This window comes from Engystomops pustulosus, chromosome 6, assembly GCF_040894005.1.
Source record: "Engystomops pustulosus chromosome 6, aEngPut4.maternal, whole genome shotgun sequence".
NCBI lineage: Eukaryota > Metazoa > Chordata > Amphibia > Anura > Leptodactylidae > Engystomops > Engystomops pustulosus.
Window position 1 is genome coordinate 80,440,313 of NC_092416.1, and position 24,781 is coordinate 80,465,093.

The following is a 24,781-nucleotide window of genomic DNA, read 5'->3' on the forward strand; positions in this document are numbered from 1 at the left end:
TGTGCTTAGATTATTAGGGTACAGGTTTATATAAACTTTCATTTAGCTTCTGAACATTCGCTAGTATCTGACACATAAAAAAAGAGAGATGAGACCGCACCTTCAGCAGTAGGCATGGTTATATTCACACTGTGACCTAGATGGTTATACCCCTACTTAAAGGAGATCTACCAGGATAAACAATTGTATACCAAGCACACTTACATGTTGGCCTGGTAGGATCTACTTTGCTTTTAGTTTCTTATGCTCTTATTTAAAAAAAAAAAAAAGGCTTTAAAGATTATGCAAATGACCCTGAGGTGGAGTTTGGAGCTCATTTGCATAATTTTAAAGCCTAGGGCATAAGAAGCTAAAAGAAGAGTGATCATGTAAGAGGGGGCACACACTAGCAAACTTGATCTTAAAATCCTTAAAATTAGGGTGGTAGATTTCCTTTAATCAAGTTTTCTTGATCCTAGGACAAGTGTAAACATTCCTTGCCCTCTGATCTGTAAGGGAGGAGCTTCACTTCTGAGCATGAGCAAAAAGTGCATCCACATTCATCTCAAGTAAAAGCCTACATCTATAGATCAGGAATAGAACAGACATTTATAGGACATTCCAAAATTACTGAATCCTGAAGGTAACACGTATAGGACACGCAGTTGACCACGGCATCACATTGACATATCTTCATCATTTCCCTATGGGTTCAGTGCAGCGGTAATTGTGCACTCAGGGGAATTCAAAAAGTTAAGTTGGTGCTGGTATGCTTGCTGTGCCACAGTGGGCTGTGTGGGCAGACGCTCACTCAAATCCAATGAACGAGCAGTGGCTCGTCCAGTAACTGCAGGCATACACTTAGTCACTAGGTAAGAAGCACGGCTTCTTACTGCAGGCAAACACCTAGTGACTAGGTGTATGCCTGCAGTTTCTGGACAAGCCACTGCTCGTTCATTGGATTTGAGTGAGCGTCTGCCCACACAGCCCACGGTGGCACAGCAAGCATACCAGCACCAACTTAACTTTTTGGATTCCCCTGATGAGTGCACAATTACCACTGCACGAAACACGTAGGGAAATGATGAAGATATGCAACACAGAGTTAGGGCATAATAGTCGATATAGGGGCAGATCTGAGACCGCCCTTGTAAGGGCTGGGAGCAATACAAAGGGGATCAGGTAATCAGCTATATTAGGGACGAGTAGGTCATCACTGGACTTGGCAATTCCCATTTCAGCTATCCCTGGAAGAAGAAGGGTGAGATCCAACCTTTTCTTTTACTCCGAACATTGGCAAGTTTACATTACTATATGTGGCCTCTATATGCTCTTGCATGTTGCTGTTGTAAATAGTTATGGTACCGTCGTCCGTTTATATGTGGTTCTTTGCTTCACTAGGTTTTGTCACAATTGAGTGTGTTTTGACTAGTACCACGGGCTTGAGCGTGGTTCTTTTTACCTACCTCAAATTTTGATGGAAAAATATTCAGCACATACTGCAGTAAACTAATTGTAACAGTCAATTTTATTCTAACTCCACCAAAATGGTCTCCGACTACCACAACTCTGACTCCACAGTGCTGTATACTAGCTATATCAAGAGCTGACCAGTAGTCTGCTGAACTTGGAGTATGTTTTCGACAGCTACAGGTATTTTGAATTGAAAATAGGGCCACAATCTGCTCCTCTATAGTAAAGCAAAGGTATCATCACTGTGAGGAAAGCAGTCACAACATACCATCTCTAAGGTGATTGGGTCTTGTCAGTGTACTGAAATGTATATAGATAAGTGAACTGTGTCTCCATATTATGGATGATAGGTATCCTCAAAGCTTTAAAGTTAACCTGTCATCATTAAAATTCATCTGCAGGCAGCAATAACTCAGGTACAGTAAAGTAACTGAATCCTGCATACTCATAGCGTGACCTTACTAGCTGAATTGTGATTGTAGTTCTTAAAGGTAATTCAGCCCATGATTAAATATGTAAATGCATTGCTTTAAGAGTATTTTATATAACTATTAAATCATATTTGATTCCATGTTTGTTCCTGGTAACATGCCAGATACCAGTAGAACAATCTGAGACAATAAAGACCTCAATGTCTGATATATTGTATGATACAATTCTCTGACCCTTACAATTCCAGCTCCCATTTGCCAGGATACCTATCACATCACCCACAGAATTTGTTGATTTAACATCCACAATTTTGCGGGTTTGACAATATGACTCTCACCTTTATCATGCACCAGGGAAAAATGCAGAGCTAGCAGAAATGCTGAAAACTGAAGGTTTCAGAGTCAATAGCAGGTTTAACTCTATGTAGTCCAGAGGGATGGATTTCCGTCTAGAAGTCCTTTGCAAGAAATGGAATAAATGGAAATTCACATGTCACTCATGTGAAGTGCACTCCACTATAAGATATGAAAGGAATGGTTAAACAGCTGTACCATATAACACCTTACAATAAGACTGCACGTAGGTATCCGAGATGCCCTTCTGCGAGCCTGCCTCCCTTGGTCTCATCTTGCTCCAGGGTGTCTGACATAAGCAAGAAATGCAGGCAGTTTAATTATTAAATGTGCATACAGCCTATACCACTCACAAATTAAACATCCATTCAGTAATTCCCAGGAGAAGATCTGCTGAGCACAGCAAAAAAAAAGAAGGGAGAGATTCATGGAAGGAGGTAGACATAGAACCGAAAGAGTCTTCCACTATACAAGTCAAAAGGACACAGCCCTTCACACCCAATCCATCAGGGAGAGGCTTTAGATGTGGGAATCTGGCCACAGATGATTATTGTACCCTTTATGAAGTGAAAATTCTTTCAAGTTTAGGTCAATTGTAAAGGCAAATTTGTATAAACAACATCTTACATTTTTTGCCATAAGCCACACTCTTGTCTTATAATATATGGCCCAGAACACACGCATAACAGTAAGGCCCCTTTTACATGGATGTTCGGGGATGTTTATAAACGTCCTCATAGATGCCTATGGTTCCCGGCTATAACACAGTGAGCACAGTGTGTGTCACCGTGGCGTCACCGGGAAAAAGATCTTTTACTGCACCATGCATCCCTATGGAGAGGGGAGGGGTGAGTGCTGCTCCAGCCAAATGAATACTATGCCCGGGTCCTGGTGTGGGCGTAGCACATGTTCGTGTGAAAGAGGGCTAACAGGAATTTATCAAGAAACAGAAATAAATAGCCAAGTCTTATTAGGAAGCTCTCCAGGTTTCTAACTCAGAATGTGACTTCTCTCTGCGATTCGGATGTAGAACGCTCCTGCTGTGTGTTTACTTGCACATTATACAAGTGATAACCACATGTGTTCAGCACATTACTATGTCTGTGCCACCCTGCCACCTTTACTTTCCAGATTAGATCTTACAGATAGAGTAACTCCTACAGGGAAGGGGATTAATTGGTTTCTCTCCTTTCCTCATAAATGAAAGACCGGCATGTATGATCGCACTGTGGATGAGGTTATTATACAACTGCATGTGCCTGAATGACAGATAATTAAGAGAAAACAACATCAAACCGACATTCACATTCCAAGTATAATTCATAGAACTTTATAATTAGGGTGATATAAAGTTCATCCCAAGAGAGAAAGTCGGATCATCACTAAATAGGGCCCAAGGCTAAAAGAACAACCATATAGACCTCAATCTACACAGATATCTGTCCTTTTATCAAAATGTTATTACACTAAAACTGCAGCGTAGAAGACATGAAGCCATGGATAATAGAAAAGAGCAGTATCAAATACATGCAGAATTAGTCTGGAATCATATAATGGGAATAAGATTATATACCAGAGAATATACTAATTATAGCATTATGGTCCTTAACACTAAATACAAAAATATGTATGACATATATCTACAGTACATATTTAATACATATACCAACCAGGTCCAGGTCCGTATATACTCGTGTATAAGCCGAGTTTTTCAGCACAAAAAATGTGCTGAAAAAACTCACCTCGGCTTATACACGAGTCAAGCAAAAAATAAAAAACATAATACACACCCTCCGGTGTCCGGATCGTTGGCACGGGTCCCAATCTTCAGCGCGCGGGTCCAGGCGGCTCCTCTTCTCTCTTCTTTCTTCTCTGTTCTCTCCGCCGGCAGAGTCGCATCCATGCGATCTGCGGCGTGCGCGCACTATGATGAGGCGGTGTCGCCGCTGATGACGTCATCAGCGGTGACACCGCTGCATCATAGTGTGCGCCGCCGGCAGGTCGCATGGACGCGACTCTGCCATCCAGAGAACAGAGATGAAAGAAGAAAGATGAGGAGCCGCCAGGACCTGTGCTGAAGATCGGGAGCCTCGCGCTGAAGATTGGGACCCGCGCCAACGATCCGGACGCGGGAGGGCGAGTGTTAAGTTTTTTATTTTTTTTGGCAGGGGGCTGCCTGTATACTACATTGGGGGCTGCCTGTATACTAAATTGGGGGCTGCCTCTATACTACATTGGGGGGCTGCCTGTATACTACTTTGGAGGTTGCCTGTATGCTACATTGGGGGCTGCCTGTATGCTACATTGGGGGCTGCCTGTATACTACATTGGGGGTCTGCCTGTATACTACATTGGGTGATGCCTGTATACTACATTGGGGGCTGGTTGTATACCAGATTGGGGGCTGTCTGTATACTACATTGGGGGCTGACTGTATACTACATTGGGGGCTGGTTGTATACTACATTGGGGGCTGCCTGTATACTACATTGGGGGCTGACTGTATACTACATTGGGGCCTGAGAGCATACTACATGGGGGCTGGCTGTATACTACTTGGGGCTGGCTGTATACTACTTGGGGCTGGCTCGGCTTATACTCGAGTCAATAGGTTTTCCCAGTTTTTGGTGGTAAAATTAGGGGTCTCGGCTTATACTCGAGTCAGCTTATACTCGAGTATATACAGTAACTATATTCTAAAATTATGAGGTGGTGAAAGTTTTAAATGATGACCCCATGATTCTTAGTGGTAGGAACCCTTGAGTTATGGTCAGTAGGGTGATACTTGGATGCTGCTCTCCTGTCACAGGTGCTAGCAACAAAAGCAAAGGTCTCTTCTTATTCAGGCTGTGGTTAGGTTTCTATACTAAGGAGGAGATAAGGTGCTCTGTTGTGTAGTCTTTAGGTATCTTCTGGCTCCTCTACATAAAGGACATTGATTCCAGCCACACATACATATACTGTATGTATTTGAGGCGGTCCAGTCCTGATTTTGTATTTTAGAAAAGTAGAGAGTAGGGACTCTGGGTCTGCAATCAGAACATTCCCATTTTCATCTTTCTGCTTTTTATTCTGCCGCTCCAGTGTCTCAGGGATAATCGCTCGTTCTCTGCGCCTCCCGCTAATTTCTGTTTATTTAAATGACAGCTTTGACTTTTCTTTTTTGTGCATAATTTGCGTTGTCTGTATTTTCCCGTCTGATTAAAGGAAAATCAACCTCAATTACCAGCAGTGTTGCTTCCATTCGCCCTGGTCAGACTCAAGTGCTGTTTGGTTTGATTTTCATTCTTGTCTTCCTTGGGTGCGGGAACACAGAAGAGGTAAAATGGTAAACATCATTGGCTTTCCTATGCTGCTAATGACTTATGGCTGCTGTAATGTTTTTCCTACAGACATAATGCAAGTTTTCTATGAATTTAAATTACTGGACTCCCTAACTTATGAGCCACAATCTTATATTCCCCTAATACTCTGATAGTACAGTATTCCACCCTGCAGAGCGCTTTTCTCTGTGGAAAGGTCCCAATAGAAAACCATTTTTATGGGGCTATTAAACAATCGGGCTCGGCTGGAATCTAATGACAATTTTATTTTTCCTTTCACATCACTACAATTACTGTGGCTTTCTTAGCTCAGTTGGGTACGGAATTTGGAAGTTTACAAATTGCGCTATTTTTAAACATGTTATTTTTCAACCGTTGTTCCTGTAGTTTAGTTTTGGAAAAGAAATAAGATGCTACGGTGATCATCACTCATTGAGTAGAAGGAAGAGGAAAAATAGATTGCATTAAAGGGAATTTTTCTGCTCCCCGGACACAAATAAACTAAACATACGGCACTGTAGGTGAAGTGTCTTGCATTTTAAGCATGTCTTTCTTGAGAAAATTTGTGGTAAGAGTACAAAACATCCTTTATTTTTATGTATATGTCATTTAGGTCCTGCCCACTCCTGTCCAGCTTTACTGTCCCAAACCTTCTAGCCCTGATTGATATTATCCTTCTCTCTGTGTGAAACAGGGAAACCTTAGTAAACCTGGCTTAGTACTTAGATCACTCGATGAGGTTAAGACAGGCTGGAATTTATCATATGCTGTATAGATGACATAGGTTGTACCCAAGGCAACATTTCTGTTTGTAAGAAATTCATAAAACATACTGCAGTATTGAAATATTTGTTGCATTTTAAACATTTAGGTGTGGACGCCTTTTCTTAGGATTCCTGTTTCTTTTGGTAGGTGAAATAAAGTAACCTTCTTGAGATTGTGATACCTTTTAATGGCTAACTGAAATATAAGATGTTACAGGCAAGCTTTTGGGACAGCTTAGGTCCCTTCATCAGGCATGATATAACAGGCTTTCTGAAGTGACACGGATTTTATACACAATGAACAGATTACTTGGGCAGTGTGATGTTTTATTGCCTTCAAGCCAATGGTAGGTAAACAGTCATACCTGTCACAATGGGGCACATTTACTTACCCGGTCCATTCGCGGCTTCTCGAACGAGTGTTCGGGTCTTCCGGCGATTCATGAAGGTCCTGCGCCCGATGTCCACCAGGTGTCGCTGCTGCACCGAAGTCCGCCGAGTTGCGTCGGAGTTCACTGATCTCTTCCTGGTGCATGTGAGTATGGCCCGTGCGACCAATTTTTTCTTTTAAAAGCGGCGGTTTTTCCGAATCCGTCTGGTTTTCGTTTGGGCACGCCCCCCGATTTCCGTCGCATGCATTCCAGCGCCGATGCGCCACAATCCGATCGCGTGCGCCAAAAACCCGGGGCAATTCAGGGAAAATCGTCGCAAATCTGAAATATTCGGGTAACACGACGGGAAACCGCGAATCGGGCCCTTAGTAAATGACCCCCAATGAATCCAATATACTATAAAGGAAGCGTGGCAGCGAAACACATGTTGGGGTGTCTGGCATAGTGCCTACTCTCTGAATGGTCGACATTGGTAAGACATTTGCCATTGATTGAAATAGATACATCCTTATTTTTGTCCAATGGTCCATTATTATTGTTAAGTACGTATTTCTTACTTACAGAGTGAGGTTACTTTTTTCTTATACATTACAGTACAGTATATTGGACTAACTGTTCCAGTTGCCCATGGCAACCAATCAGAGCTGCGCTTTAATTTTTAAAATGAGTGAAATGAAAGCTGAGCTCTGATTGGTTTCAATGGGCAACTAGAACAGTTTTACCTCAGACACTTCTGATTTCCAGAAGCTATGTAGGATATTTTCACAAGAACTTTATTGAAATATACAGCATACTAAGATAAATAACTGCAATATCAAAGTAGCCTGTAGACAGCAGTAAAAACATCCATACATTTATAACTCCTAACATCCTCACGTTCTCAAGAATTCAAATTAAACAATATGAAAAATATGACCATGTATACGTGGTTAGTGTTGTATAGAAGAGACTATTTCATCTATCTCTAGGTCAGTGGTTCTCAACCTTTGTAATGCTGTGAATCACAATACAGTTACAATAAAATCACGGGTCCAAAGGCTTTAGGCGACCCCTGTGTTTTGGCGTTCGACCAGTGGCGTACCGACCGCGGTCGCAGCGGTCGCCATTGAGACCGGGCCCATCGGACGGGGGGCACGGGCGACCGTATCAATGGCGACAGCGGTCGGTACGCCACTGGCAGTCGGGCAGGGGCCTGCCCGTCCCTGTATAGTGCTCGATGTGGCCGTTTCTGGCCGGTTGAGCACTATTACTGGAGCGATGTGGCTGGAAAACCACCCCGGCGCACATCGCTCCATGAACTAGGATGCGCGGCCGCGTGATGACGTCATCACGCTGCCGCGCACCCCTTCCTGTCTGGCCGTGGGCTGAAGAACGAAGACGCGGGACCTGCTGCCAGAGGTGAGTGTACAGGTTTTTTTTTTAAATCAATCAGTTGTAAAAGGGGCTTATTGTATATAATAATTAATTTGATGTAAAAATTAATTGTCCGGGGGGGGGGGGGGGGAAGGGGGGAAGAATAGGAAATAATTCATTGTGGGGGGGCAGAATATGTAATTATTCATTGTGGGGGGGGACAGAATAGGAAATAATTCATTGTGGGGGGGGGAGAATATTAAATAATTCATTGTGGGGGGCAGAATATGTAATCACTGAAATGTCGGTTAGCAGAAAGGGTTTTGAGGGGTTTTTTTAGGTATAATTGGGGGGGGGGCCCCATTAGGAATTTTGTCCCGGGGCCCAGTGGACTCTAGTTACGCCACTGCGTTCGACCCCTGCTGGGGTCACGACCCACAGCTTGAGAACCACTACTCTAGGTGATGCTCTACGTGTAGACATCCCAGTCCATGAAAAAGTTATCTGTATTCAGTTGTGTCATAAAATATGGACATTGCAGATGTTTTATGGTCATGAAGTAACACATTATGCTCTACATTTACTGTGAGCAGCTCATCTGAAGTAATTTTGCAATAGTCTTTGTTTGTCATAAGGCTGTAGGCCATAGGACCTGGGCTCTATGAATATTATAGCCCCTACAAGTCTGGAATCACTCCCTACATATGGCACTAGAATCAAGTTTCTTGGGGAATGAAGGATGTATCTCTTCTGCCTGTTTTCAATCTGCAGTTTTAGTCTCTGGTTGGAGGACATTCAAAGGTCCTGAAATGGCTCTTGTGTACATGTGTATTGAGAGCAGGAAAAGATGTATGGGGATTTTATGGATGAAGGTTCTTCACAGCATAAGGGCCCCCCCTAGAAGGCTTGGGCCCCGGGCTACCTCCCATACCAGCTATATAATAATCCACTACTGCTGCAGGCAGTGCATTAGACAGAGTAACTTTTTTCCTGTTTTTCTGCCAAGGCTAAGTGGTACAAACCATTTTGCTACTAGAACGATTACCACTGCTATTTGATGAATAATTGTGAATATTGATCCTTCAGAGCTGCTTCTCTTCATCTGTGCAGCCATATTTATTTTAGCATGTGTTTTCTGCCTGTGCACTGAATTTTTTTTTTTTTTTTTTGCATTTGAGACATGTTTCTTCGTATCCAGGGCAATGCCATGTACTCCAGCGGTGGTAAACAGTGGTGTGCACCTAATGTTGTAAAATGAGTGTGATTGAGTTTTTACCTTGGCTTCATCAATGAGCTGTCTTTTTGTGTATTTGCAGTATAATTTACAACTTCTGTCTCACTTTTGCTTTTTTTTAATTTGCATTTCTGTACATATCTTCTACACCTACAGCACTTTGTAGGTTCAGGTCAGGTACCCTGAGCATCCTCTTTCTTGCATTAATGTCTCTTGATCCCAAAATGATTTTGTCAGTCTAAGTTCATTATTTAACATTACCAGTTTCACATACTAATTTATAGTCTCCGATGAACCTTGATTTGTGGTATTAAAAATCTATCACTCATATATGATGTTACATGCCGGTATAAAATGGCTCTGTAATGCATCCAGGCAAAGGTCGCATTAACGCCTCACCACGCATCATAGACGCGTGATGAGGCGCCATTACCCCCCAAAATAATTCCTGCGGTACAGCCAGGAATGATACTTATTTTCCCCTTGAGCTACATCCACGGCTGGCTGCACCTGGCATAGAACAGTTCTGGCATATGCTTGTTGCTGGATTATGTTGATGGATCCACCAGTGTATGATAGATTTCCTCATTGACTCCATTTCTCTTTTTTAGGTTTTGACTGTTATATATTGTATAGAGTTGTTCATTTATGATGGTGGTTGGTAACCTAACCCAATGTCTAATTGCTAGAAGATGTTTTTGTCTAATGGTGATGTATTATGCAATATTAATCAGTTGGGCTATGCAGGAAGCAAACCATGGTGTGGTCAGGGATTCATGGACTGACCACGGCCATATGTTTTAGATCTAAGTCTGGCCTCATCTACAAACTGCAGTAGGGACATTAGGTTGATGCAAACTCAACCAACAGAGGTCGGCAGTAACAGGGAGTGCCTTGTTGAACTAGAGGTTTGCTTTTATTACTGCCACTACTAATACAAAAATCATATATCGCACACATCCCCTTTAATACAAGGGGTCTGATAACCTGCATGATTTCTGGAATTGTTATATTTACATGTCACTGTTGAGATATTTTTAAAACTAGATGAATTTTTCACCACCTCCAATTCTTTGCATCTCTTTGTAGGTACCTCTCCACATGTTCTGGCAAAGGTAGAAATCAGTACCAATAGTGCAGACACGCAATATACTCATTCAGGGCTGGCTCCAGGTTTCAGTAGCCCTTTGGGTGACAGAGCCTCAGTGATCCCTTGGACTCTTTGGGGCACGTTTACTAAGGGCTTTGAGCCAATTTTCTGACTGTCTTTGCACATTCTTTTAGGCAAAAACTCCTTGCACAGATATTTAAGAAGTGTTCCTGCCACTATTGTGTCGCACGTGACCATTTTGTGGTGCAGCTGCACTAGGTACAATGAGACAAATTAGGGGGTGTTCCGGCACTCAGTCGGACCAAGCGCCGTATTTCACATGCAAAAAGGTGCACCACAAAAAAGTTGGTGAACTGTGTTGGGCCAGTGCAGGGAAGCGCCAGATTCATGATTACTGCACGTCTTCATCCTCTTGCCAGCAGGCACACAGCGCTTCATATGCAGAGGCGTAGTCACTTTACGAAATTGTCACCAAGGCACTGTTTGGTTGTTGGCTGCAAAGATGTGGCCACGAGAAGGGCCCACCCAGCAGCTCTGGCAGCGGGCACTTCCCGGGTATGCCCGATGCTGGTGACGACCCTATGCTAATTAGACAATCAGCATAACTATGAGAGGCAGGGCCCAATACCAGACTTCCGTCATTAATGGGGATCTCTTTTCCCCTCAGAAAATATACATATTTGTATACTCCCACATTTAAACACTCTTACACATATACGCACAATTATACAATCATGTGCAAACATTTATGCACGGATATATACATTTATACACTTGCAACGATCTGTCCCAGTAGCTGCTGTCTATAAAGGGGAAATATACGGTAGCAATTGGATATGAGACATGCCTAGTCCTGTTGTTCTGCTGTCCTCTTCCTCTCCCCCGACATTTCTTATCTGAGCTATCGATTCATGCTGTGTAGTGTGGAAGATATGCACTGTTATATTCATATTATGCTGTACAATGTGCTGCATATCATGTATATAATGGCACACATCCTCCATTCTGTCAGGTAAGATGCCATTTTAGTTACAGCACTGAAGACAATCTACTGTCAGATGGGCAACATCAGATTGTCTGATCCAGGCCAGGATCGCCCACATAAGAGGAGAGAGTCTAATTAGCATAGTCACAAAAGGTTCTGCATTGATTGCTTGGGAATTGTGTCCCTTTTGATGTACTTTTACCAGATTTCAACCACTTTGTGTGAATATAAACTTAATCTACAGAGATCGACCTCCAAGTGTCCACTAGTGTTTGGATTCATCTTGAATTTTTCCCATCTGCACATAGGAGGATCTGTCTCTGATCCCTGGAATCATAGTTATGCTGATAAAGGCACACTTTCCCAGCACTGGCACATTGTAAAGATCAGAGTTCTCGGCTCAGACAGGATTTAAATATATTAAAGAGAGACAATTAATTTAACGTTTGTTTTTGTATTTTTTATGTAGATAAAGAAGCTGGATTAATGCAATATTCCATAGGGAATGTAAAGACCTGGCAGAGGCAAACACAGATTTGAGCATTCATGAGTTTCTGGCCCCAATTGATAGTTCAAGACTTCTTATGTCATGTCATGCACACCATAGACAACATTGAATTTTTTTGCATTAAAATGAAAATGAATGAGAATGAAAGAAAATCAAGTTCTTTTCACCTTTTCAAGAGGCATGAAGTGAACTCTAGTTGCCTATACAATGTGTAGACTAGAGTGATGTAGTATTTTTTAATAATATTATACACAGATCAGAAAATTAATTTCTGCACATTGGATCAAGCCTAGGCCCCCACCCTTTAGGAAATATGTAGATAGAGTAAATAATGTTATCAGATTGGAATATGGCTCATATTTGAAGAGAAACTCTCTTAAAAAATTGGAAAAAATCTGGGGGAAATGAATGGATGTACCAGGATTGCCATCGAGGCCACTGGTCCAACTTAGAGTAAGTCTGCAGTACCAACTGTCGCTAGCCATGTAGAAAGATAATTATCCTAACATATTTTGGGGCGTATAGGCCCTGCCTTCGGGAGCTGACTGTTAATTTTTCGGACATGTGTATTGCTTCACTGTATACTTTATTTAATGTAGTATATCAATATCATAACGTCTTACTGTGACTGCAGGCAACGCAAGCTGATGTTATGTAACGTCTGTAAAAGTCTCCTCATGCAGTGACTTATACTGTGTAAGATGTATCGCATGTCTACTTGTTTGTTTGTGTTAAAAAACAAATAAAAATTTATCTGATTAAAAAATAAAATAATATTATACACCTTTTTAGCATTAATACTAATCAAATAATATTAGTAACAAGTCTGTGCCAGCTGCTGTGTCACCTGTTCTGGTGAGCAGGACCACCACTGTGATATGCATACCCCTCATTGCTCCCAGGTCATTGACTCCTAAAGCTAAAGCAGCTTTCCTTAACTTTATACCATCCAGAAAGCTCAAATCAGTTCTTCTTGGAGATAGATGGCTCCTAAAAGGATGCAGGTGTCCCCATCTTTGTGTCCCAACAAAAACTCCAAGAGCAAACTAGTTGACCATGGCTTATTCTCTAAATTATTCTGCACCATCAGAGATGGAGAACTACTGGCAAAGCTTTCTTTGGGTGAATGGAGGTATCTCCTGGAAGAACTGCACACTGTGTGACCAGTTACACCCATCACAAGACTCCTGTTTAGCTCATAACTGCCTATCACCTGAACCCCAACAAACAAGATGTGCACTTTAGACCTGCTAAAAAGAATGTAAATAGATAGGTAAAATGATTTACACAGTGTAGTAGTAATGACACACGAATCAAAACAAATAAAAACAATGTTAGAGGTTTATTAGTATATAAATACAAATGGTAAACTTGCATCATCTCCTGGTGTCCAGGTAAAAGCTTGGTTAAGACAGTATGGGATTGTTAGCACTCCACTGCCGGACGCCTGCAGATTGATTAAATCTCTTTTCCAACAGGGTCTACCATCATCAGACTTTTTCTCTTTCTGACACATTTCTACTGTAAATCGTTGTGATTTGGACCTGACAAAGGGAACAGTGTGTTCTCAAAGCGGGTTGTCCACCTCTCTTCTAAGAAAACGTCAACTTGACACAGTATTAAACAGTGCATCTTTCTTACCTGGTTTTTAATCCTACCAATCCCAAAAAGAATGTGAAAGCTGAAGGCTTATTTCATTCATTTGAGACTTCTGATCAGTCATGATATTTATGGCTCAGGTCCAGCTATTCCTGCTGTAAGGACATTCCTGCTGGTAAGAACTTTGTTCCTACCTCCAATTGGAAGAAAATTCTGTCTTGGGGACATACCTCTGGTCACTATGGAATCGCAAGACTCCCTTATGAAGGACTATGTTTCAGCTTGTTCCAGTTGTACCCATGATAAGAATCCTAGGGAAAAAAAAGGTTCATTTTTTTACCACTGCCAATTCCTGACCATCCTTATTTACAATATTTCTGTATATGAAGTCTGCAATACTATCTGGGATGTGGTAGACTCTGTGCCTAAAATGGCTCCTTACATTTTCTGGACTTGCTCATCAGCACAATATTTGATATTTCCTTGAACAAATAGTCTGGTTAATCTGCGGCTCTTCACAATTCTTTCATTGTGAACATTCACTGGGTACCACTTCATAAATAAGCTGTGAATTCAGTGCATCAAGACATTCTTCTAATCTAGAAGAACACTAAATCCATCCATCAATCGTTATGAAAACAAATAGCAGATCTGGCTCACATCTAGGAACATCTGCTTGAAGGTACCCTTACAGATAAATCCAGTTTCAGACAAACTACTTATTACATTTTTTGTGTATTCTTAATTCCTCTCATGTGTCCTTGTTCAAACATTTTGTCCTCAATCAGTATTCCAAGACTTCTGTTTCCATGCCTGTATCTGCTGTTATAAGGAGTATGTCGTAAATGAAATTTTGAGCAGTTTGACAAGATTATTAGCTTGTGGATTGGAAAGCTTTCGGTCCAGAAGAGCACTCATGGGAACCTGATGAAAATATTGAAACCCCAGCACATCTCAGAAAAGTGTGGCAAAAAGAGGGGATACTGTAATAGCGATGGACACTTGTTCTCATTGGAGGGACCTGAGTTGTAAATTTTTTGTGTCCCTGCAAAGAAGGGTGACCCTGTTGTTATATAGAATTCTTTGTTGTGACCCTGGCTGCATATTATGATTATGATTGTGTTCTCTGTGTTGAAAATCCTGGCTTGACCAGACTGTGATCTGTATACATATGGTGTGTACTTTGGAATCTGTTTAATTGCTTCCTGCTCTGATCTACAGCTTGTATTCTTGAGTCTGCCACTTGCCTCAAATAAACTGTCCATGCCACTTGCCTCAAATAAACTGTTGATGCGTATTCTCTCTGTGCCTCACAGCTTGACCCGTCCGCACAAGATGTTGCATACATTGGGATACTTCGAGAGCTAGTGGCCCTTTTCCAGAATATTCCAAACTCCTGAACAGGGGTTAAAGTGTGTAAAGATGATTATGCTTTGTTAAACCAGTTAGGTGCCACAATGGATCCAGAATCCACTGTTCATTATAGTCAGCCATCTTTACCCTTTCTTTTCTTTTTTACCTTGAGCAACAAATGCCCCTGTCAGACCCTGTAAGGCTTTTGTCTGTTTACAGGCATTGATGTTCATATTCTGAAAAACTTCATTTCTCTTTAGATGAATATGAAAGACATACAGACTAACTCCCAGCAGTGGGGATACCACCATAGTCCCATTTGGAGATTGTAGTTGCATTTTTGGGCTACAGACTTTGTAGAGATGCTTATGACATCTAGAAAAAGTGCAGCTTCAAAAAGAAAGCTTAGTCTGTACAGATCAATCACCTAGTATTAGGAAATGTGTTCATATTACTTAAGCATTTATGAGTCTTTTCAGAGCCTACATTTGCGTTATTAAATATTTTACAGCCATTGGCATTCTAGCTGCGGTGTTGCTTAGAGCGGTGATCCTTCAGTTGTCGTTCAATTGATATATGATGCATTCATTACACAGGTTAGTTGGGCTGAATCCTGACTGCCCCTGTGTCCGTAGGATAGACCATGGAGTACCTTAAACCTCCACAAGGGACATTTTAGTATAAGAAACTTGACCCTTTTTGACAGCATCTTTTTCTAACAAAACTGTGGATGGAGCTGGAAACAAAAGTCTTTGTCCCTGTATAGTAGTGGCACCAGGGAACTGCAGTTCACCTCCTATTACTTGATCATTTGACTAAGGATATCAACTAGCTTTGTTAATATTACCTTAAAAAACATACTTTTAGCTATTAACAGATACTAAGGATATTGCATTTTCCCTGCTTGAGTATATTACAAACGGAATAAAAAATAGAAAAGATGAATATCTCAGTTTATTTTGTTCTCTTTTGTTTGTGTGAACACTTCTTTATTCCTTTTCCTGACAGCCTTGATTAAATTGTAGCGTCTTGCAGACCCTGCTCTAGTTTTATAAGAGTTAGGCTACATTCACACAAACTTATGGGGGACATATATACGTATATACATCCCCCGTACACGGCAATGGGCTTGCGGCGCCGTATGGGAGCGGTACGATACTGCAGATGTGCGGCACGTACCGATCTGTAGCCAGACATGTCCTATGTTTCACCGGAATACAGCGCCGTGTGTCATATATTACTGTGGAGAGGGGCGGGTGCTCACCCCCTCCTCCTTTTCCCGGCGCTGACGTGAGTCCACTATGCTGCAGGACGGCGGACACACGTCTTTATGAAGGTAGCCTTAATCCACTGTGATTAATAGGATTCCCCTACAATCACCTTCCGGATATGTACTATAAATTTGTATATAAGTCTTTCCTGACCTGTACTCTTTGCCTTCTAAGTCCCATACTTAGTAAGCTTGTTGTATTTTCATTCTATATCCTGGTATTTTTTGCCTGTATTCTTGACCGTTATTTTCTTAAGTGTTTTTGTAATTCATTTGTCCTCTGGGCTTTGACAACCATTCTTAACTGTTTGTTTTCTATTGTTTTTGCTCTGTGTCTGCACTTTGGTACAGGTAGGGAATGTCAACTAGTTGTCCCCTATCACCAAGGGTAGGCAGATGCAATCAGGCAGGGCCTTCTAGAAAAGGGCTTAAATGTAAGAACCAACTGTCTCTGTCTGTGTCACCTGTCCATTCATAGAGATTGCCTTACACTGGATCACTAACTCAAAACCCTAAAGCACTTTTTGTATCAACCTTTTGACAATGGGAAGATAGGATACATTTCTTAGTCTTTTGTTTTATATATTCAGTTGTGATTAACTGAAATCTGTTAGAAATTAGTCTAGAAAATTCCAGTTTTTTTGGCTGTGTGCATGTGGTGTTTGGCTGGTCCACTTTATATGTCACCACTTTACATCATGCTGTATTCCTGCATGAAGGGGCTGAGCTCTTACGCTCGGTGCACCTCCTGCTGATGCTTCTGAGTCTTGCACATACTTAGACTTGATACCTGCTGTCTCATCCAGAGTGAATGTCCAGCTTGTTTTTCCAATTCTTGCTGTTGTTGTGCTCTTGCGGTGCTGCATAAGCAAAGCTAATTGCATTATCCGACTGTGTTCTTCATCTGTGGTGGATTTGGTACATTACATTGATGTATCATTAAAGATAATTTTGGTTTATACATTAAAATAAATGATATTACAGAAAATTGTGGTGTTTGTAAATTGTGACCTTTGGTAGCTGTGTTTCTGTGGGAATGCTGCACTCCTGTATTATAGACACATGTTCTATAATATCAGGTTTCTTAACTCTCAACAATGTGTTCTTTGAGTTAATGTTAGATTTGGCACATTTCTGAGCAAGTAGCACATAATTTCAGTGCACACATCGCATCGGAGAAGGGGAGTTGCATCTCTGAATCAAGTTTCAATATTTTTGATAGGCCAGTTTTAACCCCAAATGTTGAAATTTTAAACCAACAACATATTCACTTTAGTTCCGTTCAGAATCATTCACATTTGAACAAGTTCTGCTTGTGAGTAAGTGTAGATTGTAAGACCTGCATTGTACGATCGCTCACTAACCAAAGCTTGGAATTTAGTTGAAGTTTGATAGCCTCAAGATAAAAAAGTATCGTTTTTTTGTTAATAAACTGTTTACAGCAGTAACTGTAAGTACACAACACCCTCAAGGATCACATGTTTAAAGCAACAGCGATGTACCAGTGAGCGCAGTTCTACTACATATCATTGTGATGTCATGTTAATCAGTCACATGGATAGCACAGTGCTGAGTAACTAGTGGGCAGACCAATCCTAAATGCAGGACTCTCTTTAAAATGCCAATCAGAGAATGTCTTGTGTGTCCCCACCAATCTTATACTGATGACCTATTCTGAAGGATAAATACAATAAATTAATGAAATTAAATATTTTATAGTCCTTCCAATCTGCTGTAACCTTTAAGTGCACCACATGGTAAATATGTATGGAAACAGCACATGGGCTGAGCCCTCTTCATATAGGGCAAGTGTATGTTGTATTATACACCTGCCGTTAACTGCTACCATCCGTGCCAACGAACAATTTACCAGCAGCAGTTTTGGATAGCCATCATCATCTGAGTACTGATAAGTGCACCCGAGGTCCTGGGGGGGGGGGGGCATCAATCTGTTGCATAATAGCCGTTAGCTTTTCCAAGGCTCCCAATCCTGTCAATATGCTTCAATATATTGTAGAAGCAATAAACAATAGGGAGTCTGAATAAAGAGTTAACATTTTTTAGAAAGTTAAAATAAAAATTACAAATTAAAAAAATCCCCCACCCCCTTTCCTTAAAATAAATCAACAAATAAAATGATAAACACATCAGGCTTTTCTGCGTCCAAAAATGCCTGATCTATCATAAAGTAAAAATAGTTTAATGGCATAATGAGAAAATAAAGCTTTCAAATCTCTGAATTGCAGCTTTTTTGCCATTTTACTACCAATAAAAATTGAACAAAACGTGATGAAAAGGTCATACAATTCCCCAAAAAAGAAACCGTTTGCTCGTTACAAAAACATTAAAGGTCTTAGAAAAAGGATACTTTTTTGCCAAATTTAAAAAAAACCTGTTATATTTTTTCAAAAGGTAGTATGACATAAACTCAAACTGGTATCAATGTGATCGCAATGGATTCTCCATTTGAGCCACAACATGAAAGCTGTGAAAACAAAGTGTATGAAAAAAACAACACAATTGAGTTTTTCTGATAAGTTTAACTGAACTTGGATTATTTTCAGCTTTCAAGTACATTATATGGAATATTTAATGGAACCACAAAAAATGTGTAAAATGATTTATTTGTTTTGCTGAACAAGCCCACATAAGTCTCTATAAAGGGAAACATAAAAATGGCGGAGAGTAAAAAAAAAGGTCACAGAAAAGGTACTAAAAGCCCTCTAAGGGATAAATGGTCATTAACTTTTCAACAATCTTTTAATATCAATAGTACAAGTGGTTATAAGAAACTTTGGGACATATGTTTTGAGAGAAATATATTTCTTTCTCCTTTTATCTGACTTTCCCCTGCTACCTCCAAATGTTGAACATTAGCAGTATTGAATATGGCAAATCTTCAGTATTTTCTCATTACCTTCATGTATGCTCCTGTCTGATTTTTAATTTTCATAACCCTTTATATTTAGCACAAGTGTCCTTGTCACAGGAGGCTTCGGTGACCATAAATGGGGATGATGGTTATTCACAATTTTTATTTTAAATCTGTGACTTGTTCTATCTTCTTCTCCATCTGCTTCTACCTTCCATTATTGTGTTGTTTTTCTGCTCTTTATTATGATTTTCCTGGTGGGTTTGGTCTGGGGGCTTATGTGCCGTTAGATTCTATCCAAACGAGTCTCATCTGTAAATCTGCATATAATACTCAACATCCCTCAGTGACCATTGTGAGTAAAAGAGCTGCTTCAGCAGGAAATGGAAGTATCAATTGCTTTTAAAGATCTGACAGCAGGCCTTTTAGTGTTCTTTAACAGCTGTATAAGTCAAGATCTTCTTTCTATCACTGGTCAGGGATTCAAAATCCCTAAAATCATCTCAATACCCCTGCAATGAGGGATACAGCCCAGTCACACAGCCTTCCATATGAACTATACAACTGCAAGGATCCAAGCCCTTCCACTACACAATTAACATCCCTATTAATGGGCCTCATATTCAAGATTTAATGTTCCAATTATGCAGATTGTCACATTTGCTTTCATTAGCATTTATCTAATATAAAATGTTATGTATATATTTATATTGGAAAGTCGCCTCTGGAGCCCCAGATTCAGATGATTGTACTCTAGGCTGTGCAATGCTTTGACATTTTCCTCAATGAATGGACAGCACTTTCTAGAAGAGGAGATGAAGTATAAAGCTTTATTCCACTGGTGCTGCATCTCCCACATCATTAATGAGCCTAAAATCCTGTTCATACCATTTGTGAAGATAACTCTATATATACTGACTAAAGTTGTAGGTGCAGAGTTGACTGTATATTGTGTCTCCACAGTTGGAGTTCCAGTTGATTGTATATCCTGACTTTCTTTCTGGAGATCCCGAGTTGCTACATATAGTGAATCTAGAGTTCTAGGTTTTACTGTAGATCTTACATCACAAATTAAGGTTTCAGAATTAACTGTAATTATGGACAGAAGGAGGAGGAGACTTGATAGTAGACTTTGTTACAACAACAGAGTTTATTGTGTATTTTAAGGTTTAACTTGGATTACCAGTGTTGATGGTATATCTCATATCTGAAGTTGGAGCTCCTTTTGATTATATATACAAGCAAAGCTCCTGAGTAGATTGTATCTCCTGATTCTACTTTTAAAGCTCCTGAGATTATTATCTTGAATACACAGAAGAAGGGACATGACATTTTTACTTTTCAAACCAGTTGTCATATGGTGATGAGTAAATGTTGAAAAAAATAGCTGGTGTCCATTGATCAAGAACTGTCAATGGTTTAAGCACATGTTGAGCTGTGGGTGATCAGGTTAATTAATGATAAAAGGAGAAGTCCCGATTGAGGGTATAAATAAATAGATTAACCACACTGCACATTTGTAGGTTGTCCTATGGAGTTGCAACCCCTGGCATAGTATTGGGTTCAGCTCTAATCAGTTCCAAAAGCTGGAGGAGGTTAGACAGAGGAGGATAGGCAACTAAAGGAAGAAAGAAGAAAGGAAGAAAGAGGAGGTTGGCAACTTCAGGGCTTCCACCTTAGTAGGTGAGAGAATATTATCTGGGAACTTCTTGCTTCTCACAGGCAGGGTACAATAGTGGTGCAATTATGGATTACTAGCAGATGTCAGTTATTGTTCGAGGTACCATATTTGCATCCTTGGTTCTAAACAATGTTTGACTCTTGACATTTTTGATATGAAGCCTTGATCCTATTGATCTACATAAAAATCCTGTAGGAACAGTGGGTGGGGGCATCGGGACTCTCTCAAGTCTCTAATATGTTATTGAAGGTGGCTCCTGATATACAAAACAGTAACCATTTGTATAGAAAGGTAGGTAAGTGACCAAACATGGCTAAGCTCTGATGTCATGACTTCATGTATATTTGGACAAAAGTCCAAAAGTTTTGTCCAAAAGTTTTGTCCAAAAGTCCAATAGTTTTGAATTACTGGATATGATGAAAGGCAATTATCGCCCCATAGAACAAGTTGATATGTTTCCCATGTGATAGTTCCTGGAATTTCAGAATTCTCATTACAGTATATACAAACTGCACTGTTGGATACTGATACGATATATATCTTCCCCACATTACAGAAGTGACGGAGCTCCAGAGTTTATTTTATATTGAATATTCTAAAGTCCAGAGTTGGCAGTGTTACCTTCCTCTACAGCTGTGGAACTTTTGACCACAGTCAGCAGAAGCAGTCAATGTACACTTAGTGTATTTATTTTTGCATTATCTATATTCATTTTTATGCTGCTGCTATCTATTTAATGCAAAGTGGCTTCTTCTTGACTGATAGTAATCAGGTGCTGATTGCTGTGCAGACAGAGGAATCTGGGCCAGACTCAGAAAGATAATTTTTCCTGGGCCTGAAAGTGACAGGGCAAGTTGTAAAACGCTGATCCCTGAGGGCTGCGTCTGTAGCCTGTTCTATCTCTGCACACAGCTCTGCTGGTACTCAACGTCTGGCTGAATGACACTCCAATCTTCCTTGTATAAGAGCTCGGCTGCCGCCGATCCCCAGGCCGGCTGTGTTGCTGGCACGCTTCACACTCTGATACCACATGAACCAGGCAGTACTGAAAGTGAGATCATTGCACAGAACTTCAGGACAACCTTGAGCATAAAATGAACTCACTTGAGATTGGATGAGTGTGTTTGTATATTGCAGGCTATAGGTCGGCAGTAGATGGTCACATCCAAGGAGAAGTCACAAGTGTTTGTATTCAAGTGTTTGTTTTTTGTTTTATGGGGAAGTAGGATACAGTTTATTTTTCTAACAAGTAATGAGTCAGTTTTTTCCTGTCATAAGGAGTACTCTTCACTTTTGATCAGGTCTGAATCAGATGACTGAAGCATGCTTGAGTATAACAGTCGTAATACAGTTCGATTTCTTCTGTACTTTTCCCTGTCCTTTCAATATACTGTCATCTACAGACACCAGTTGCTGTGTTCTAGTTGCCACAGTCTACTAAGGGTTCTGAAAACAAACAATGTGATTGATCTATGCTGCCGGTGATTATAAAAACTGTAAAAAGTTTGGGGTCACTTAGAAATTTGCTTATTTTTTAATGAAAAGCACATTTTCTTTCAATAAAGCTAACATCAAATGAATCATAAATAAACTCTATACATTGTTAATGTGGTAAATAACTATACTAGCTGCTAATATTTAGTTTTTAATGCAATATCTATATAGGTGTATATAGGCCCAACAACCTCCACTCCAGTGGCTTTATGGTACATTGTGTTGGATGTTCAGAAAACCCTTGAGAACCCTTGTTCAAATATGCTAGCACAGCTGAAAACAGTTTGGCTGATTAGAGAAGCTATAAAACTGCCCTTCTTTTGAGCTGGTTTAGAATATGGAGCATCACTTTAATGTTAGTGACATTAAAGTGAAACATAACAGTCTATTGAAGGCCATTCCATGCAACAAATTGCCAAGAAACTGAAGATTTCCTACAACAGTGTGTACTGTTCCCTTTAGAGGAGAGCACAAACAGGCTCTAACGAGAGTAGAAAGATAAGTGGGAGGCCCCGCTGCACAACTAAGAAGCAAGACAAGTACATTAGAGTCTCTTGTTTGTGAAACCAACGCCTCACAGGTCCTCAACTCAGCTTCATTAAATAGTGCCCGCAAAAGAACACAGGCATTGGACAAAGGAAAATGAGAGAAAACTGTTATGGACAGACAAATCTAAGTTTGTGGTATATGGATTCCATAGAAGAACATTTGTGAGATGCAGAAGAACTGAAAAGATGCTGGAAGATGCCTCAGACCGTCTGTCAAGCAAGATGGATGTAATGTGAAGGTCTGCGGTTGCATTTGTGCTGGTAAAGATTTGAAGTTCAAAGTGATTTTGAATAAGGAGGGCTATCACTCCATTTTGCAACAACATGCCATACCCTGTGGACAGGGCTTGATTGGAGCCAATTTCATCCTACAACAGGACAATGACCCAAAGCACACCTCCAAATTACGCATTAACTATTTAGCGAAGAAACAGGCAGCTGATATTCTATCTGTAATGGAGTTGCCAGCCCAGTTACTTGATCTTAACCTCATTGAGCTGTTGTGAGAGCAACTTGATTGTAATGAAAAAAATGCTAATCATGCCAATCCAACTTGTGGGAGGGGCTTCTGGAAGCATTGGGTGAAATTTCTCCAGATTACCTCAGCAAATTAACAGCTAAAATGCCAAAGGCCTGCAATGCTGTAATTGCAGCAAGGATTTAAGTTTTAAGGAGAAAATTATTATTTCAAATGGAAAAAAAAATATTTCAAACTGTTTTGCAACTCATTTGAAAAATAAAAGTATGTGTTTTCATGGAAAACACAAAATTGGGTGACCCCAAACTTTTACATAATTTTTAAACTGGATAAACAGTCAAGATTGTTGTATAGACCATTAAATACTTCTTGAGTATAAGTTTTATTATTTTTCACGTACACTTATTAATTAAATGTAGTTATATATATTTCTAAGGGGCAAATACAGCTATAATGGGGTAGGGTGGGGGGCTTCTATATATATTTATATTGGGACATTGTTGTTTTATACTGGGGGGGCTGTATATATTTATATGGGGCCTGATTTATTTTATACTGGGGGGCTGTATATATGTATATGGGGTCTGATTTGTTTTATACTGGGGGCTGTATATATGTATATGGGTCCAGAATTGTTTTATACTGGGGGGGGGGGGCTGTATATATTTATATGGGGCCAGATTCCTTTTTTCCTGGGGGAGGGGGCTGTTTATATTTATATGGGTCTGGATGCTGTTTATAATGTGGGCTCTATATACATTTATATGGGGTCGGATACGGTTTATAGTGGGGGGCTCTGTATCTATTCATAAGGGAGCTGTATATAATCTAATTGGGTGGTGAATAATGAGAGCAGGGCTTTATAAAAAATAAATAAATTATTATATATTTACAGTATATATTATGGGGTGTTTTATTTTTATATTGGTCAGTGAGCCTGCCTGTGGGGATGTTAATTTTTCAGCATTGACTGAACAGGGAGCGGGCAATGGAACAGAAGGGGGGGGGGGGCAGCATTTTAATATGTTAGAATTGTCCCTGCCTTGCATCATAGTGGTATTGGAATCAAGGAGTCCCTGCTTTCCAGTTCAGCAGTGCTGAACTATACTTATGATCACAGATTGGCGCTGCTGTTCTGAAAGTAATCAGGATATCCTTGCTTCAAATATCAATTTGATCCAAACCGTGCACTGTGTTCAGTCTGTAAAAAACACAGGCCACTGATTGGATAAGGATGCCACTCATTGGATGAAGCAGGTCCACTTACTTCATGGAATTTCCTCACAACACAGACCAGCAAACAGAAGTACAGTACTGGAGAGATGCAGGAACAAGTTAAGTATGTGTCCTTTTTTTATTACTCTGGTTTTTCCACATTCATTACTTATCTGATCTTTATTTTACATTCTGCAAGTCAGAAGAAATGCAAAGATAAGCAGCAGGGTGTTGTAGTGACAACAAAAATAGAGTACTTAGGTCTACGGTGTATACCTCTGTCCCGAATATCAGCGCCCCTCATGCTGCAGCAAGGCTCTTTGTAACAATGCTTGAACTCAATATGCTAGGCAACAGGTTACCC

The 24,781-nt window shown here is 40.4% G+C and overlaps 1 protein-coding gene across 4 annotated transcripts in view; it reads left to right on the forward strand.

The window, feature by feature from the left end:
* Window positions 1-24,781, forward strand: part of LOC140135349 (protein CEPU-1-like) — a 581,520-nt gene that overhangs the window by 86,656 nt on the left and 470,083 nt on the right. The gene's annotated exons all lie outside the window — the stretch shown is intronic.